The sequence below is a fragment of the Lygodium microphyllum genome, chromosome 26, assembly GCF_053477565.2.
Source record: "Lygodium microphyllum isolate KBCC chromosome 26, Lygodium_microphyllum_v1.1.10, whole genome shotgun sequence".
Taxonomy (NCBI): domain Eukaryota; kingdom Viridiplantae; phylum Streptophyta; class Polypodiopsida; order Schizaeales; family Lygodiaceae; genus Lygodium; species Lygodium microphyllum.
In genome coordinates, this window is record NC_141160.1 from 125,480,079 (window position 1) to 125,499,224 (window position 19,146).

The following is a 19,146-nucleotide window of genomic DNA, read 5'->3' on the forward strand; positions in this document are numbered from 1 at the left end:
CCGCATAAGAAATGATTAGGCGCGCTTAGGAAGGGAAATTCAAGTTACGTTTAAATTAAAAGCATTGAAAGAAATGCATCTTTTTGAGCATTATGAAAGATTGAACGGTTAGGGAATTAGATGCATGTAGATGGTATTTTTAAAGGTAAGAATCTAATCCTAAGCAAGAAGACGAAGTTTATATGTGCATTAGTTGCCATCCTAGATATGATGAATTAAGCGTATATGCACATTATGATTTCATAGGGAAAGTCTAGCACCATAAGATTTCATTCGGAAAGAACTAATAGGGCACTAAAAACGAACGTATGACTTGCAACATAGTTACACGTTGGAATAGAGCAACACTAGTTTTCGCTTGAGTATCATCACGACTTAGTGACTAGGAGAATGTTATGAAATTGCGTAGTCTTCATGAGAAAAGGATCAATCATTAAAGAGTCGTAACTAGGTGTAAATGCATGGGATGCCAAAGGATAAACTACAAGGTAGTAGGTACGATTGTTGATGCAAGACTTAGTAGGCCTTAGGGAAAGTTAGCAACCAAATTAGCATGCACCAAGGAAAGATTGTATGACTCGCCAATGCATAAGTTCGAGAGCATAGACTACAAAGTAGTAGGCTGGATTAATTAGGAAAGTTAGCGTACATATTAGTAAGTAATTTACCTCACCAAGAAAACGGCAATCAATCGCTTGTTTACGCGAATTCGATTCCGTAGATTTGGTTTATCACCCTAGAAGGATCATCCTTGTCACAAACAGGCATAAATGAATTGTCTAAGTAATATGAATCACAAGGAATCGTATAACATAGGAATCCTAAGAGATAACTAGGATTTAGTTCAAGGATAACTCGATATCGCTTAGGACAAAACTGTGAACCTAAGGAGCATGATGGAACTCCAACGGAGTTGCATATTCTAGTATCATGACCCAAACCTAATTGTAATGACTTGAAGGATACCCCAAAAATCCTGTTACTCGGATAGGGTTAAAAACCCGCAGTCGGAACACTAAGGAAGGGATAGGAGGATTCCATAAAATAGATGCAATACTTGCGCACAAGCCGCAACATTGTATAGTCTTGGAATTTGTCCGCAAAGAGTATTGTCATCTCTCGAAACGAGGTTGACAATTTATTGAAGGGAGTTAAATTATTGAGGATGAGTAATCATCCTGTTATTCACTTTCCCTGGGAAAAGTTGCCAAGGAAAAGGAAAGTTAAGTAAATTGCCTTGAAGCAAATGACCGACAATAAACTAAGGCGACATGGTCGCTGGATCCTGCCACAATAAACCTAATGTAATTGGAAGGGTATGACCCTAACCCAAGGATGATGGGAATCTTGCTAAGTTGCAATTGATTTCGGATCAAATGCGGTTTGCATTCGGGGAAAAGGAGCCACTCCTTAACAGTTTGCCAGCTAAAAGTCCACTGAAATTGATTGTGCTTGTAACAGTTTAGAAAGGACTGTTTGCATTGTTTGCTCAATGAACTAAAGGATGAAAATATATTTAAATACTTCAGGTTGGTGCCTGAGAGGCAGCTCAGTTACCCCCGACTGCCTGCCTGACCCTAACCAAGGGGGTTGTGAACCGCGCCGGGAACGTGGACCGAACCCGCCGTGAGAGGTCTCTCCGTTGAGTTCTGCTTGGAGCAGGAGGACGCTTGGGTGCCAGGGGGGGCTCTGGCTGTAAATCCCTCGCCTTCCGGGCCCTGCACAAGAGACTAACGTGACTCGGGATTGGATCTCGAGGCCCGCATACTAGTCTACGGGCGGAAACTTGGGATAGTAATCACAGGAAGGATTACTGGATACGCCTACGGGCGAGAACTCCTTGTATTTCAAAGATAAAAGGATATAATGATAATAAAGGAGTTGTTTGGCATTGTTTTCTTTATGTCCTGTGATAAGATTACGTGAAGGAACCAGTGCTTAACAGGGTTAATCAAAGAAGCTGTTTGTATATGTCAAACTAATGTGGTAGGTAATTACATAACTAAAACAAACCGAGGAAAGTGCGGAGGATGGACCATGGGTCCGTCCTATGGATGGGTGGTCCCGGTTAGCCGGGAACTTTTCTCAAGGACTTCAACGGACAGGGGATAATCGTCATCACCAAAGCAAGAAAGGAGAAGAGTGACTTAGGAATACAAATTACCCGATTCAGGCTGTTTTAGGGGAACAGAATGGGACTATGCCTTTTGGCAGAGAGGTCGAGTTTTGCATCCCTCTCGTTTCCCATTCTCCTTGAACCAAGTGCAGCATGAATCCGCTTCAGACTGGGCGATCTGCGTAAAGTAGTTCGATCAGGTCTGACGCTAGTCGCTATTAGCAAACGACCAAACAATTCCGTTCGATCCTAAGTGGAAAGCGCCCAGGTCACTTCCGTTACGGGGCAGACGCGGAAAGTCCTAGATTACAAAATCCGCATCATTCCATGGGAGTGCCGGGTGGAGTCTTCTAGACAACTTTCCGATGGACTGCTAAGACGTGTCCTAGAGGATGTTAGTGGACACGTTACAGTGAGGGATTCGAGTTTTCACTAGGTACCGCCGTTTCGCGAGACGACGGTGGTACAGAGGAGAGGAGATTGGAGTTCTCGCCTCCTGGCAGCAGTGTTTTCTCCTCCGGTTATGTTGGGATTTCAGCAAACAGTTCGATGAGCTATCAGAAGACTTCTAGGTTGCCTAGAGCTGCCAGGCAGTATATATGCAGGAAGGAGAAAATTTTGAAAAATGCAGGAATTTTGGAGGATGATGAGTACATAGATGGTATGTATGACAGTGTGATTTGTGCAGATACGATGACAGAGATGAGAGATATGCTGAAAATTGATATGCTGAATTGTCATGGTAATGTATTAGTGCAGTCCCTGGACATGTTTCATGAAATTGCAGATTTTATGTCACAGATTGAGTCAGAGGCTGAGGTAACTCAGCAAAGAGTATTGAATGCTGAAGAAATTCAGCAAACAGAGTTTCCCGCTGGTTATGATCAGCTTTCAGAGAGACAGAGGGTTGAAAATTTTCAGCCAACAGAGTTTACTGCTGAAATATTTCAGCATTCAGAGTTTGGGGCTGTTCCTATGCAGTCCATAGAGCAGAGGGCTGAGAATATTCAGCCATTGGAGTGCAGAATTGCTGATTTACAGCAAGATTTATGTAATGCAGAAGGGCATAATGAAGCCAGGGTTGACACGAAATACAAGACTGTGGATAAGAAGGTGGATTTTATAGGCAAGATTATGGAGTATTGTTCTACCACTTTAGAGATACAGAGATTCATTGGAGCTTGTGTGCTTTATATGATTTGGATACCTCATTTTGCACACATAGTAGATTGTTTTTATCAGCTGTTTCGAAAGGGGCAGAAACTATTTTGGGATGAGAGCCACACTAGAACCATGCGGAAAATGAGGAAGTTATTGCAGATTTTTTGGAAGATGGTGAAAAGATGGTTTGGGCCGTACATAGTCAGACATGTCTTTGATAATGCAACATATGAGCTGACTGAATTGGATGGGACAGTGCTTAGAGTGCCTATTGCTGGAAAAATAATCAATATTTTCAAGAAAAGAGATGATGAGGATTATGCATTAGAAGAATTTTCAAGAGAAGAGCAACGACAAGAAACTCCAATGGAAGAAACAGATGATATGGCTGAAAATCTTGTTGATCTACCGGAAATGCATAACGAAGAGATTGTTTTGTTTGTGGATCTTGATGATAATGATCATGGGTAGTTGGCCCATCCGGAGGATGCGCAGGATTAGAGGGGGTGGATGTCGTATTGCTCCGCATTCGAGGTGTGAAAACCACCCAAAAGTTGTGCGTGTGATTTGATACTTTGTACATACTTAGTTGTTATGTTTGCTCTTTCATTCTATGCTGAAGACAGAGAAGAACAGGGATTTTTTGATGTTTTAAGATATGCCGATTATGGGTTTTGTGAGGAAGTACTAAACTATTTCCAAGAGATGCAAATCGAAGTACATTGGAGGATAAATATGCCAAATGTGGGAACTTGCTTGATATTCAGCACATGTTTGACTGCATACCACAACGTAATGAGTATTTTTTTTTGGAGTTTCCTTATCCTTGGCTATGTTGACAAGGGAATTCAGCTATTTGCGTCCATGACGAGGGTATATGACACTATGGTGGACTTACTAGGATTTTGGCTTGGCAAATGGGAACAACATTAAGCCTACTCCTTTTCATTTGTGTGCAATACACCACATGTAGAGTATTGTAGCAAAACTGAACTTGGTTAAAACTCTTTGTATAGAGTATGCTGCGGTGAATACTCTCTATATAGAGTATGCTAAAAACAAAGGCGGTCTTTTTTAGAATTGATTATGGAAAAAGGTACCAAAAATGATTGGAAGGAAATCGGGAAAGGGGGGGAGTTTTGAACGTTGGAACAGAGGAGGGAGGCCTGTAGCGAACCCTGTGGAGCATACATATCGGACGCGGATGTTTGAAAAACGGCTGGTGTGGCAGAAATGGAGCTCTGTTGATGATCAATCCCTGCACAGGAGACGAGATCCCATTCGGTTTACACACAGAAAACTCGGTGATAAGGTTATACGAGTCTCGGCTCTCGACTGCCACATGCTGGTACATATTATACAGGGCGACCTGCAAATCGACGGGCTGCAGCATGTTGAAGGTGGCTGCCCCAAGGGTGAACTCGGAACCGAGGTAGCCGAGCTGCCGCTTCTCATCATCATTCTGCTTCTCTCTGAAATTGGCCTTTACTAGGACGAGGGCGCCAATTACAAGATCAGGGTGCACGGATATGTCAGGGATGGTGCCAAGAGCTTGCAGAGATGAGACGAGGGCGAGACAGGTGTCATCAAGGGCGCCCTCGACGGCTTCGATGGCATCAAAGAGGTCCTTCTTGAGCCGGGAGGCAGTCTGGACGTCTGCAGGCGACTGAGGACTGATTGAGGGAGAAGAGGAGCAGGAAAGGGCGACCCTCCTGACCATGCAATGCCGAGACAGGTGCCATGTGCGTTGGGGTTTCTCCTTCCCACCGTCAATCATATCTGCTTGCACTACTCGGCGGGAACGCTTCCCCCCTGCGCAGATGACATCAAGAACATTCTGGCTCCGTTTATTTGCAAACGAGATTCCCTGCTTTCCTGTTGTTAAATCGGCAATCATATACTAGGGTGGCAGTTATTCAGGAGGAACGATTTATTTGAATTTTGCAGCACGAATAGTGCTGAGTGATAGAGAAGAGAATAGTGTCAGCTACACAGATCAGGAGAGCAGAAGTTTGTCTCTTGTTGGCGCTTTTTTCCAGATGATGGGAAGAAGCAGTTTAATCAGCAGGGCAACATGTCATCGTCTTCGCAATCCTACGTACGTAGTCTCTGCTACTACTCAATGAAGTGCCAAAGCGACACCATCGGAGTAAATCAACGTCAAGAGTTAAGGAATTGCTTTGAAACAAAGCAATAATGAAGACAACAGAAGGAAGAGAATCGTGTCTTATAGAACATGTGCAGACAACAATTGGGCCACTTTGTTGAAGCTGTTTCCAGCATGCTAAGATAGACTAGTTCATCTTCATCTCTTTTTCTTCTTACAGCAATACCTGTACTTCTCTGTTTGATCTATCTACTTGTCTCTGATCTGAATAGTGCAGGGTATTTGTAAAAGCATAAACCCATAACTATAATACAGAATAGTCCAGAACTTGTTACTGAGTGGGAAATTGGACAATGTATGTGAAAATATAACCATGGGATGTTATCTATAACTTAATCATTTATAAGAGTTAATGATGTTACAAACTTATCAGATATAACAGAGGAAGATGTCATCCCTTGCTCTATTTCGGAGGGTGGATTTTGAATCATGCTGATATTGATTGCTGAAGAATGAAGACATTATTGTGGAAAGACACGGAAGGCTTTGGTCCAAAAAGTAAAACAGAGTTGACAACATTTTTCTCATCCTGATTATTTGCTTGATTGATCTTCTAACCTGAAATTAATCAAAAAGATCCTTTGTGGTTGCGACATTGCTTTCACAAACCCTTCGACAACGCATCTAACTTCGCGTCTATACGTGCGTTTACGTAAACTTACACGCTGATACACACGCAAAAATAGACTTAAACGTCAAAATTCAAAAGATACTTAAATCATTTCTTTTCAAACTGCGCCTTTCTTTTCCTGCGTTTTTTGGGGTTCTGAAGCTCGAGTTTAGCCGACATGCAGTCTCTTCATGCCTCACCTCCTCATGACTCACCTCTTCTTTCATTTGAAAGAGACAAGAGGGGAAAAAGGAAAGCCAAGGAGAGGAAGAAAGAGAGAACAAGAGAGAGGAGAACAAGAGGAAGAAGAAGCAAAGGGAGGAGACAACAAGCAGCAAGCAAGCATCAAAGAAGAGTAACTCACCAAGGAGAGGAAGAGGGAGAAGGAAGAAGCGCCACCACCCGCCACACCAAAAACCCAAGGTGAGTCCTCTCTCTCTCTCTCTCTCTCTCTATCTCTCTCTCTCTTTCTCTCTGTCTGTGTATTAGAATCTATGATTGCATTTTGTATAGCACAAATAGATCATGAATGGCAGTTGTTAGACTGAAATCAGCCGACTGAGTGTGTTTGCCAGTGCATCTACAATTCAGTATAGACGCAGGGATAGACGCAAAGCTATGTTTGTTGTCATTGTGTCTGAGGCCGCGTCTCAGAGCACGTGTATTCTGCATCGGAGACACGAGAATACACGTGCTCTGCACAGAAGAAAATGACTTCAAAGTTGCGTCTCCAGGTGCATGTATCTTGCATGTGAGATGCGCAAATACACGCACCCTGCGCAGAATCTTTGACTTCAGAGTCGCATCTCCTGGCACGTATATTTTGCAGTCCACATGTGAGGATACAAACGCGCCAGAAGCATTGAGCTAAAATCGCATTTGATAGCATGTATATACTACATCTTAGATGTGGATATACATGCGCTCTAACTAGAGGGCTGCCTTTCGGGATGCGTCTGAGAGCACGTCTATCCTGCATTTTAGATGCGGTTATGGACTTGTGAGACTTGGGCTTATGGGATTTGGATATCCACATGCCATCCAGTAGGAAGCCGCTGCCACGCTGCAGAAGAGGACGTCGCCACGCTGCAGAAAGACCCCCCACCAGTCGTGAAGGGCCGCCAGGCTGGGCTGATAGCCGCCACCATCTCCCTGATGAGTCCATCTTTTTTTTCCTCCATTCGATGTCATCTCCCAATAGTTTAATCCTTAATCAATCCCCTTGGCCATGTGCTTTCTGGGGGAGCAGAAGCTTCCTAAGCTTTGGAAGCTTCTTGAAAGAAACAAGGCCTAAGACCTTGTGCACACGGGGTCTATCCCGGGGGTTAAAAGCCCTCCCTTAAAGCCCATTTTTCCATAGGCCTAATTTTCGCAACTTCATTCGCAAGAGGTTTTTTTTTCGCTAATAGGTTCCAAAGGCCACAAGCCATCCGTAAACCCATGCCTTGCCACCCCAGTTTCCCCTAAAGAAGCTCATAAAGCTTCCTGTCCCACAAGCACCATTCGTAAGATCCTTTCCGAAAAACCCCTTGAAAAACTCCAAATCCATACATCCAAATCCCATAAGCCCAAGTCTCACAAGCCCAACCTTTTAAAGATCCGATGTTCTGCGAAGGCATCTCCTGCATACGAGGGAGAAAGGCAAAGATCTTGAGGTTACGTACCAAGGTGAGAAAATTCACCGAATCGTATAAAGACAAAGGCAACCTGGAAGTCCGAAATTATACCCACAATGGCCCAAGAGGTTGCAAGTCGGGCATGCGTGGGAGGTTCTTCTCCTAACATTCACGTGGATATCTCCCTGAGCCCACAAGTCTAGGTTTTTACTATTTTTGATTCGTCGCAAAAGTAAGGCATTATGCACGATAAATTCATGGACTAGGAAGCACCTACGCATGTCAAATTCACCTAGCCTAGTTAGATGGAATTGGAAATAGATAGACTATTGAAATAATTAGGTCATAATCCCGTAGAAAATAGAAGAACCTAGAAATAATTCTAGAAATTTCCGTGTGGCATGGATTGTAAATTGGAATAAGTTAACTCTAGTTTTTTTTTGGCATAAATCTCAATCAATTACATAAGTAGTTATGAAAGTTGGTGTATTGCTCATTTAGCCTACGAATAATTCATTCAGAAATAAAATTAGGAAAAGGCTGCATGGTCCATTTTAACATAAACCCCAAAAGCCTAGCAGCATAAATCATGAAATGCATGTTTTAGAAGGGTCAATGAAAATTATGTCATAACTTAACCTATGCCTTGATCCTAACCAGGAAAGTTAGGGTTGGTAAATCTAATCATATGTAGGCAATGAATCATGTGATTATGAGAATGGTATTGTAAAAATCTTCAAGAAGAGACAAGTAGATTAGTTCACCCTAAACACCTAAACCGTGAGGGACTCGCTTAGAAATGGTTAAATCAAAGCAAACATATCCCAAGTGCTAACTAGGATTTAGAACGTTGAGGACGTAACCTAGTTGTTCTTATTGCCAAGTTGAAACTCTCATACCCTAAAGACCTTCCCACATTCACGGAATGTAGTGAAAATAGGACATACTTGCGAGAAACAATCTAGGGTTTGTTACCCTAAGGGTCGCTCGCTAAAAGGATGAAACTCGGTTTGAATTGGAACCCTAAGACCGACAAGGTTGGCCTAGTGCAATCAGAAATGGATTGGATATGAGGACACCCTAACCCTATTTCCTATGAATCATGATTTCGTGATTAGAAGACGACATTCGATGGTTAAAATAGTCCCATGGATTAGATGTGACACTTGTGCAACAAGTTGCAGAGCTGCATGACCTTGTGGGCTGACCACAAGGGAATGGCCAAATTCCTCGAAATGAGATTGCCAGATTCTTGCGCAAGTTTATCTTGCAAGAGGATGAGTGGTCATCCTGATATAGCACCTTTCTTGGGAAAGGTGACGAAGATAAGTGGATTAGATAATTGCTTGGAAGCAAAAGACCAATATCGGTAAATTGGAATAACATATTTACTGCTAATAGAACTTAAGGTATTCGTTAAGCTGGGTTAATAGGGTACGGCCCTAACCAAAGGACATAAAGGCTAACAAACAAACCCTTGGGGATCTTGCCAAGTCGCAATTGATCCCGGATCGAGTGTTGGATGCATTCGGAGAGAAAGATTCACTCCTTAGCAATTGGCCAAATGAATGACCACTGGAATTGATTGTGCTTGTAACAGTTTAGAAAGCACTATTTGCATTGTTTGCTCAAGGAACTAAAGGATGAAAAGATATCTGATGCTTCAGATTGAAGGCGTGAAGGGAGAGGCAGCTTCAGTTACCCCCGATTGCCTACCTAACACTAACCAAGGGGGTAGTTGACCATGCCGGGAACGTGGACCGAACCCACTGCGAGAGGTCTCTCCATTGAGCGCTACTTGGAGTAGGAGGACGCTTGGGTACCAGGGAGGGCTCTGGCCGTAAATCCCTCGCCTTCCGGGTCCTGCACAAGAGGCTAACGTGAGTCGGTATTGGATCTCGAGGCCCGGATACTAGTTTACGGGCGGAAGCTTGGAATAATGATCCTTGTGGATTACTGGATAGCCTTCGGGCAGATTATGGACAAGCCTACGGGCGGAACTCCTTGTATTTCAAAGATAAAATGATGAAATGTTAATAAAGAACTTGTTTGATATTGTTTTTCTATGTCACGTGATAAGATTACGTGAAGGAACCAGTACTTAACGGATTAATTAAATAAGCTGATTGTTATATGTCAATTAATGTGTTTGATAATTACATAACTAAAACAAACCGAGGAAAGTACGGAGGATGGGTCATGGGTCTGTGCTACGGTTGGGTGGTCCCAGTTGGCCGGAAACTTTTCTTAAAACACGAGGAACAGTAGGATGAGCGTCAAAAGACATGAACAACAAAAGCGTTGACTTAGAGTTATGACTTAACCCGATTTACACTGTTTTAGGGGAACGGAATGGGACTATGCCTTATGGCAGGGAGGTTGAGCTTTGCATCCCTCTTGTTTCCCATTCTCCTTGAACCAAGTGCAGCATGAATCCGCTTCGGACCTGGCGTTTCTGCGTAAAGTACTTTGCTTGAGTCAGACGCTAGTTGCTGTTAGGTAATGACCAATCAAGAAAACCCTAATTCCGGTCAATCCTAAGTGGGAATGGCCAGGATACTTCCACTACGTGGCAGACGCGGAAAGACCTAGATCGCAAGTCCCGTATCATTCTGTGGGAGTGCCCGGCGGAGCTTTCTAGACATCCTTTCCGATGGACTGCTAAGACATGTCCTGGATGATTCTAGTGGACACGTTACAGTTGGTATTAGAGCGAACCAACAAAGGACTTGTTTTTAAGAAATTTTAATAATAAGAAGTAAAGCAAATTTACTGTCCCAAACATTTCCTTACTTTCAATGCTGTCTTACAGAATTATGAAGCATGAAACAGGTTCTTAGTGTTTCGAGTCATGTTTATGACCGTGATGCATTCCACGGATTATCGGCAAAGGGTTGAGATGATGAACATCCTAGACCTCATTTACAATCCATCGCCTGTGTATGTGGAACGGAGATGGATGGGTGTTTTAGGGATCTATTGCATAGCTGCCCATCGACCTGCGTACCTTCAAATTGACTTGAAGAGAATCAAGTGGATGGAGGATTTGAAGATCGTGAAGCTGTTCGTCTTTGTTGAGGCTCACGCAATCACGACCCTATAGGTTGGAGGTCGAAGGGTTAACCAGAATAAGTATGTGTACAGGGAAGTGATTTGAAGAATCCCTGCCGACCGAATCAAGGTGTTGGGACGTCATGAGAAGAATGGATATCATAGGAAAAGATACCCTAATCTTCCAATGAACTATCGATTCCTAAAAATCGATGACCCCAATCCATACTACTACTCAGTTCCTGTAGCTGAATGCAACAACATCTTATTCTCCTCGAATTAATGTATCAACTTGTTCCATCGCCCCAAGAAATAATTGTACCTCCAAAGGGCTATGCCGATATGAATGGAATAAAACTTTTTTTTAAATCAATGATTGTCTTGACTGTGAATATTGATAACAAAGTAAAGTGACTTCGTCACTTGGCTAAAAGCTGAGGAAGATATGTGATGTAATGTGGAATTCTTACTAGGAGGAAAAGTCAACTTCGATCTGATTCGGGATCATGAACCTAGGTATCCATGAGTGTCCACTCGGAATGGATTGGCTTAAACCTAATGACGCCCACATTCATTGTGGAAAGGGCCAAGGTAAATTGGTCACAACTCAAGGAGAGGCTGGAAAGCCGAAAAAAATTCAATTGGCCAAAGCATCTCGAATTATAAAGGGAGTTAGAAAGGGACTACATGTCTACTTGATTAAGCTCAATAAGTTAGATCAGAAGCAGGAGTTTAGTGAAGGACCTTCATGGCTAAAGGAATACGCAGATGTAGTTCCTAAAGAGTTAATAGAACTCCCGCTTCAAAGAGAAGTAGATCATGAGATCAAGCTAGTAATAGGAGTTGCGCCAATTGTGAAGAGACCCTATAGAATGCCTATACCGGAAGCAATTGAGCTGAAGGAACAACTCAAGCAACTGCTAGATTAGGGCTACATCCATCCTAGCAGTTCACCATGGGGAGCACCAGTACTGTTCCAGAAAAAGAAAGATGGAACACTTCGACTATGTATTGATTACAGAGGGTTGAATCAATCAACTATCAAGAACAAGTATCCTATTCCTAGAATAGATGAGCTTCTTGATAGTCTTCAGGGTGCAAAGATTTTCTCCAAGATTGATCAGGTCAAGTTACTATCAGATAAGGATCAAGGAAGAAGATATCCCAAAGACGGTCTTCAATACAAGATATGGGCACTTTGAGTTCCTAGTTATGTCATTCGGGCTTACGAATGCACCTGCCACCTTCACTAGGTTAATGCAGGATATCTTTAGGCCATATCTTGATGATTTCATGCTTGTCTTCTTTGATGACACTTTAGTCTATTCTAAAACTTCCAGACCTCAATAAGGAGTTTGAGGTAGTAACTGATGCTAGTATTCTTGCCTTGGGGTGTGTACTTATGCAAGAAGGTCATCCAGTAGCATACTCTTCAAGGAAATTGAAGAGTCATGAAAAGAATTATGCTATGCATGATCTGGAATTACTAGCTGTCATCCATGCTCTAAAGCTTTGGAGACACTATCTGTTGGGTAACAAGTTTCCTCTGGTAACAGACCATAAGAGTCTCAAATGGATCTTTACCCAGAATGAACTCAACATGAGGCAACGTCGATAGATTGAAGTGTTGGAGGAATATGACTTTGAAAGTAAGTATCGACCAGGGAAAGAGAATGTAGTTGCCGATGCACTTAGTCACAAGGCATTCCTAAATTTCCTAATCTTGCAGAATCCATCAATAGCCAGATTTCTAGCTACAAAAGTATCTATGCCAAACAACCCTATACTTGAGTTAGCTAGAGAGGAAGCATGCCATGATTTGGCCTACCAAACAATGCTAAAGGAGATCTCTATCAAGGTGTAGAACCAAAAGTTGTAGGTTAAGTATCAAGAATTTTCCATTAATAGTGGACTTGTCTACTACAGAACAAGGCTATGTATACCAGTAAGCCAGTCACTTAAGTAGAAGATATTGTGGGAAGCTCACGATTTTCTTTTCACAGGACATCCTGGCTATGCTAAAACTCTTAATGCAGTTAGGAAGAGCTACCATTGGGAGAGGCTCAAAGGTGATGTTCTCAAATATGTCACCGAGTGTTGTCTTGCCAACGTATCAAAGCCGAACATGTCATGATGCTAGAGAAACTGCAACCGCTTGACATTCCCCAAATGAAATGGGAATTCATCAGTGTGGATTCTTGTTGTAGGCCTACCCCAAGTCCTGGGATGATACAACTCCATCATGGTTGTGGTTGACATATTTACTAAGGTTGCACACCTTATTCCAGTAAAGATAAACCGTAAAGCCTCAGACATTGCAAGACTGTTTATCAAGGAGATATTCAAGCTACATGGGTTACCCAGAATAATCATTAGTGACCGTGATTCTCTCTTCACATCACACTTCTAGAGAGCTATCTTTGAAGCTATTGAGACTCAACTCTATTTTAGCACTGCCGATTATCCCCAAACGGATGACCAAACAGAGCGTGTAAATCAAGTCATCGAAGATATGCCTAGGGCATACTACTGTTGAGAGCCGAAGAGGTGGATTCAATACTTACCTTTGGTAGAATTTGCATACAATGCTTCTTATCAACAAAGCATTCAGATGACCCCTTTCCAAGCATTGTATGGACATGATTGTCGAAGTCCCCTAAACTTTTCTGATCGAACCCTAAGGATTGAAGCTTCAAGGATAATGACTGGAAGAAATGGATGACCAAATTAAGTCAAATAAGATAGGACATACAAGCGGCCAAGGATAGACAGAAGGCATACGTGGATTTGAAGTGTGAAGAAAGGATCTTCGAAGAAGGAGACATGACCTTCATTTGCGTACGCCCAAAGAAGAGTTCTCTATCCTTAGGAAGTTGCAAGAAGCTAAGTCCAAGGAAATGGTGGACCATACAAGATCCTCAAGTGCCTAGGACCTAATGCTTATAGACTGCAACTCCTAGAGAACCCAAAAAGGTTCATAAGGTATGTCATATCAGCCTATTGAAGAAGTATGTACCTAATCCTAACCATGTACTTGACAACTATCAAGTTGTAATGTCTAGTCAAGGAGTCCTTGAGCTACAGACTAACGGGATCTTAGATGTTTGAAAGAGATAACAGAGATCCAGAACCCTGAGAGAATGCCTCATCCCAGTGGGAAGTTTATCCTGAGGAGGATGCCACTTGGATAAATGAAGGCACTCTCAACTATCAATATCCCCAGTTTATCTCGAGATGAGGACATCTCGATTCCTCCAAGGGGAAGAGAATGTAATATTTCTACTGAAAATATTACAAGGCCGTGTAAAGTCTCGAGCAAATGACAATGCCGGCATTCTGGTCACGGACGGTGCGGTTTTTAAATAGTACACTCTCCACTGGCCAATCGAGACTTGGACTAAGAAACCCGCATATCTTCATAAGAACCTCCTCATGGGAGGAGGTCAAGAGATTAATGTCATAATAAGTGCAATTTTTTTTATTTCCTTTCCCCAGTCGAAGAGTGGCTGAGGGAAGGGGATGACTGAAATGGAAGGAGAGAGGTGACAGGGAGGGGATAGCCACGCAAGGCAATTACGTGGTAAGAAAGCCTTACCCCCCCTCTTCCTATAAAAACCCTCACTGATGCGGTGAGGAAAGTGGGGGAGGTGGAAAGGCCGATGGGAAAGAAATTTTCATGAAGAGGAGGACGCAAAGGGCCACGCTGCGTGATGAGAGAGGGGGAAGACTGTGCTGTCGCCGTGTTGCGAAGGGGGAAGGCGCCGTTGATGCCGTGAGGAAATGGGGAGGTGGGAAGGCTGGAAGCTGCGTGGAGAAAGGAAAGAGAGGGTTGTGCAGCGTGGGAGGAGAGGGAAGCTGAGGACGCCATGCGAGGCTGTCGTCTAGTAGGAAGCCACTGCCACGCTGCAGAAGGGGTTGCCGCCACATTGCAGAAGGACCCGCCGCCAGTCGTGAAGGGCTGCCGAGCTGGGCTGAAAGCCGCCACCATCTCCCTGACAAGTCCATCTTTTTTTTTCCTCCATTCGATGTCATCTCCCAATAGTTTAATCCTTAATCAATCCCCTTGGCCACGAGCTTTCTGGGGAAGCAGAAGCTTCCGAAGCTTTGGAAGCTTCGTGAAAGAAACAAGGCCTAAGACCTTGTGCACACGGGGTCTATCCCGGGGGTTAAAATCCCTCCCTTAAAGCCCATTTTCCCATAGGCCTATTTTTCACAACTTCATTCGCAAGTGGTTTTTTTTTTACTAATAGGTTCCAAAGGCCACAAGCCATCCGTAAACCCATGCCTTGCCACCCCAGTTTCCCCTAAAGAAGCTCATAAAGCTTCCTTTCCCACAAGCACCATTTGTAAGATCCTTTCCGAAAAACCCCTCGAAAAACTCCAAATTCCATACATCCAAATCCCATAAGCCCAAGTCTCACAAGCCCAACCTTTTAAAGATCCAAAGTTCCGCGAAGGCATCTCCTGCATACGAGGGAGAAAGGAAAAGATCTTGAGGCTACGTACCAAGGTGAGAAAATTCACCGAATCGTATAAAGACAAAGGCAACCTGGAAGTCCGAAATTATGCCCACAATGGCCCAAGAGGTTGCAACTCGGGCCTGCGCGGGAGGTTCTTTTCCTAACATTCACGTGGATATCTCCCTGAGCCCACAAGTCCAGGTTTTTACTATTTTTGATTCATCGCAAAAGTAAGGCATTATGCACGATAAATTCATGGACTAGGAAGCACCTACGCATGTCAAATTCACCTAGCCTAGTTAGATGCAATTGAAAATAGATTGACTATTGAAATAATTAGCTCATGACATGAAGTGGTCATTGGTATTTCCAACATGATGAACAAAATAATGTAAATTATCTATGCATCTCATGACCTTATTAGTAGTTTCCCTTGCGTGCATATCAAAGTGACGGCCTGGAATACCTATTGCCTATCCTTATAAGGTAGAAAATTATTAAAGTGCACCTTTGATTAAGCATGGAAAGATTAATCCCATGTTGCATTTTTAGGTAAATCTTCATTGGATGATTCATTAGGGAAAGTCATTAATCCCGTAGAAAATAGAAGAGCCTAGAAATAATTCTAGAAATTTGCGTGTGGCATGGATTGTAAATTGGAATAAGTTAACTCTAGTTTTTTTTTGGCATAAATCTCAATCAATTACGTAAGTAGTTACGAAAGTTGGTGTATTGCTCATTTAGCCTACGAATAATTCATTCAGAAATAAAATTAGGAAAAGGCTGCATGGTCCATTTTAACATGAACCCCAAAAGCCTAGCAGCATAAATCATGAAATGCATGTTTTAGAAGGGTCAATGAAAATTATGTTGTAACTTAACCTATGCCTTGATCATAACCAGGAAAGTTAGGGTTGGTAAATCTAGTCATATGTAGGCAATGAATCATGTGATTATGAGAATGGTATCGTAAAAATCTTCAAGAAGAGACAAGTAGATTAGTTCACCCTAAATACCTAAACCGTGAGGGACTCGCTTAGAAATGGTTAAATCAAAGCAAACATATCCCAAGTGCTAACTAGGATTTAGAATGTTGAGGACGTAACCTAGTTGTTCTTGTTGCCAAGTTGAAACTCTCATACCCTAAAGATCTGCCCATATTCACGGAATGTAGCGAAAATAGGACATACTTGCGAGAAATGATCTAGGGTTTGTTACCCTAAGGGTCGCTCGCTAAAATGATGAAACTCGGTTTGAATTGGAACCCTAGGACCGACAAGGTTGACCTAGTGCAATCAGAAATGGATTGGATATGAGGACATCCTAATCCTATTTCCTATTAATCATGATTTCATGATTAGAAGACGACATTCCATGGTTAAAATAGTCCCATGGATTAGATGTGACACTTGTGCAACAAGTTGCAGAGTTGCATGACCTTGTGGGTTGACCACAAGGGAATGGCCAAATTCCTCGAAATGAGATTGCCAGATTCTTGTGCAAGTTTATCTTGCAAGAGGATGAGTGGTCATCCTGATATAGCACCTTTCTTGGGAAAGGTGACGAAGATAAGTGGATTAGATAATTGCTTGGAAGAAAAAGACCAATCAGTAAATTGGAATAACATATTTACTGCCAATAGAACTTAAGGTATTCGTTAAGTTGGGTTAATAGGGTACGGCCCTAACCGAACGACATAAAGGTTAACAAACAAACCCTTAGGGATCTCGCCAAGTCGCAATTGATCTCGGATCGAGTGCGGATGCATTCAGAGAGAAAGATTCACTCCTTAGCAATTGGCCAAATGAATGACCACTGGAATTGATTGTGCTTGTAACAGTTTAGAAAGCACTATTTGCATTGTTTGCTCAAGGAACTAAAGGATGAAAAGATATCTGATGCTTCAGGTTGAAGGCCTGAAGGGAGAGGCAGCTTCAGTTACCCTCGACTGTCTGCCTGACCCTAACCAAGGGGGTAGTTGACCGTGGTGGGAACGTGGACCGAACCCGCCGCGAGAGGTCTCTCCGTTGAGCGCTACTTGGAGCAGGAGGACGCTTGGGTGCCAGGGGGGCTCTGACCGTAAATCCCTCGCCTTCCGGGTCCTGCACAAGAGGCTAACGTGAGTCGGTATTGGATCTCGAGGCTCGCATACTAGTTTACGGGTAGAAGCTTGGAATAGTGATCCCTGTGGATTACTGGATGCCTTGGGGCAAATTATGGACAAGCCTACGAGAATAACTCCTTGTATTTCAAAGATAAAATGATGAAATGTTAATAAAGAAGTTGTTTGATATTGTTTTTCTATGTCACGTGATAAGATTACGTGAAGGAACCAGTGCTTAACGGATTAATTAAAGAAGCTGATTGTTAAATGTCAATTAATGTGTTAGATAATTACATAACTAAAACAAACCGAGGAAAGTACGGAGGATGGGTCATGGGTCTGTGTTACGGTTGGGTGGTCCCGGTTGGCCAGAAACTTTTCTTAAAACACGAGGAACAGTAGGATGAGCGTCAAAAGACATGAACAACAAAAGCGTTGACTTAGAGTTATGACTTAACCCGATTTATGCTGTTTTAGGGGAACGGAATGGGACTATGCCTTATGGCAGGAGGTTGAGCTTTGCATCCCTCTTGTTTCCCATTCTACTTGAACCAAGTGCAACGTGAATCCACTTCGGACCTGGGCTTCTGCGTAAAGTAGTTTGCTTGAGTTAGACGCTAGTTGCTGTTAGGTAATGACCAATCAAGAAGACCCTAATTCCGGTCGATCCTAAGTGGGAACGGCTACGTGGAAGACGCAGAAAGACCTAGATCGCAAGTCCTATATCATTCCCTGGGAGTGCCGGGCGGAGCTTTCTAGACATCCTTTCCGATGGACTGCTAAGATATGTCCTGGATGATACTAGTGAACACGTTACAAAAAAAAAAAACATTGCCTAAACGTTATTGTGCTTATTATGTTTCTTTGTATTGATAACTAAAGCAAAATAAGAACAAAAACACAATGGGCATGGGGTGTAGATCTAGTTTTTTAATCAACAATATATTTTTGCAATGATGAATGTGACCAAATTTTCTTGATCCATGATCAAATTTTTAGAAGCTTTAGCGTTCCAACGTAGTGAATTAGGTAGTATTATACTTTCGATACCATATTAGAGAATTTGGGAATCTTCCAAGCTCCACTTTCAAATAACGAGTAAAGATTTGACCAAGTGGCTAAATCTTAACCCCATATTTGAGAGTGGGACTTGGGTGGATTTCCTATATAGTATCTATGGAAATTTTCACCTCCAAGTGGCTTAATTTAGGGAATGAACAATTAGTATTGTTATTAATTTCCATGTTTAATGTTCAAAGGCCAATGAATGAGAAACATTAGCACTTAAGTTTTATGCTCAATGTCTAAAGAAAGCTAGATTATTAGCACTTTCAAGTGCCATGAGCATCCATGTATTTTTTCTATGGGATTTTCACACCTTTGTTTCACTTAAATGGACCTTAGTAAGTGCTTGTAAAATACACTTGAAGAAAATGAAAATGTGTGAGATCAAAAGCCTTCTCTTACATAATGATTCTAGGCTCACTGAATGATTTTCCATACTTAATGTTGGATTGGATCAAGGATTATGGCTCTTTGAAAATTAATGTTTATGTGTGGATGAAGGTAATATATGATTTTTTGTATGCAAACAAATGTGATATAATGGAAAATGAGAAGTCAAGGAATTATTGGATACAAAACACAATAGAAAATGAGCCATATTGGAATTTTTTTATTTCCGAAATTATACGAATTTATCTTTTTCCTGTGTTTTTTTTGTAGATGTCGCATCTTGGTTCATCTAGCAATGACCCGGATTTGGATCGCATGAATGATACATTGGGCTTGTTCGGTAGAGGGATCAATGCATTTTTTGGAGTATTTCCTAGTAGGGAAGACTTCATGGGAGAGATGACCA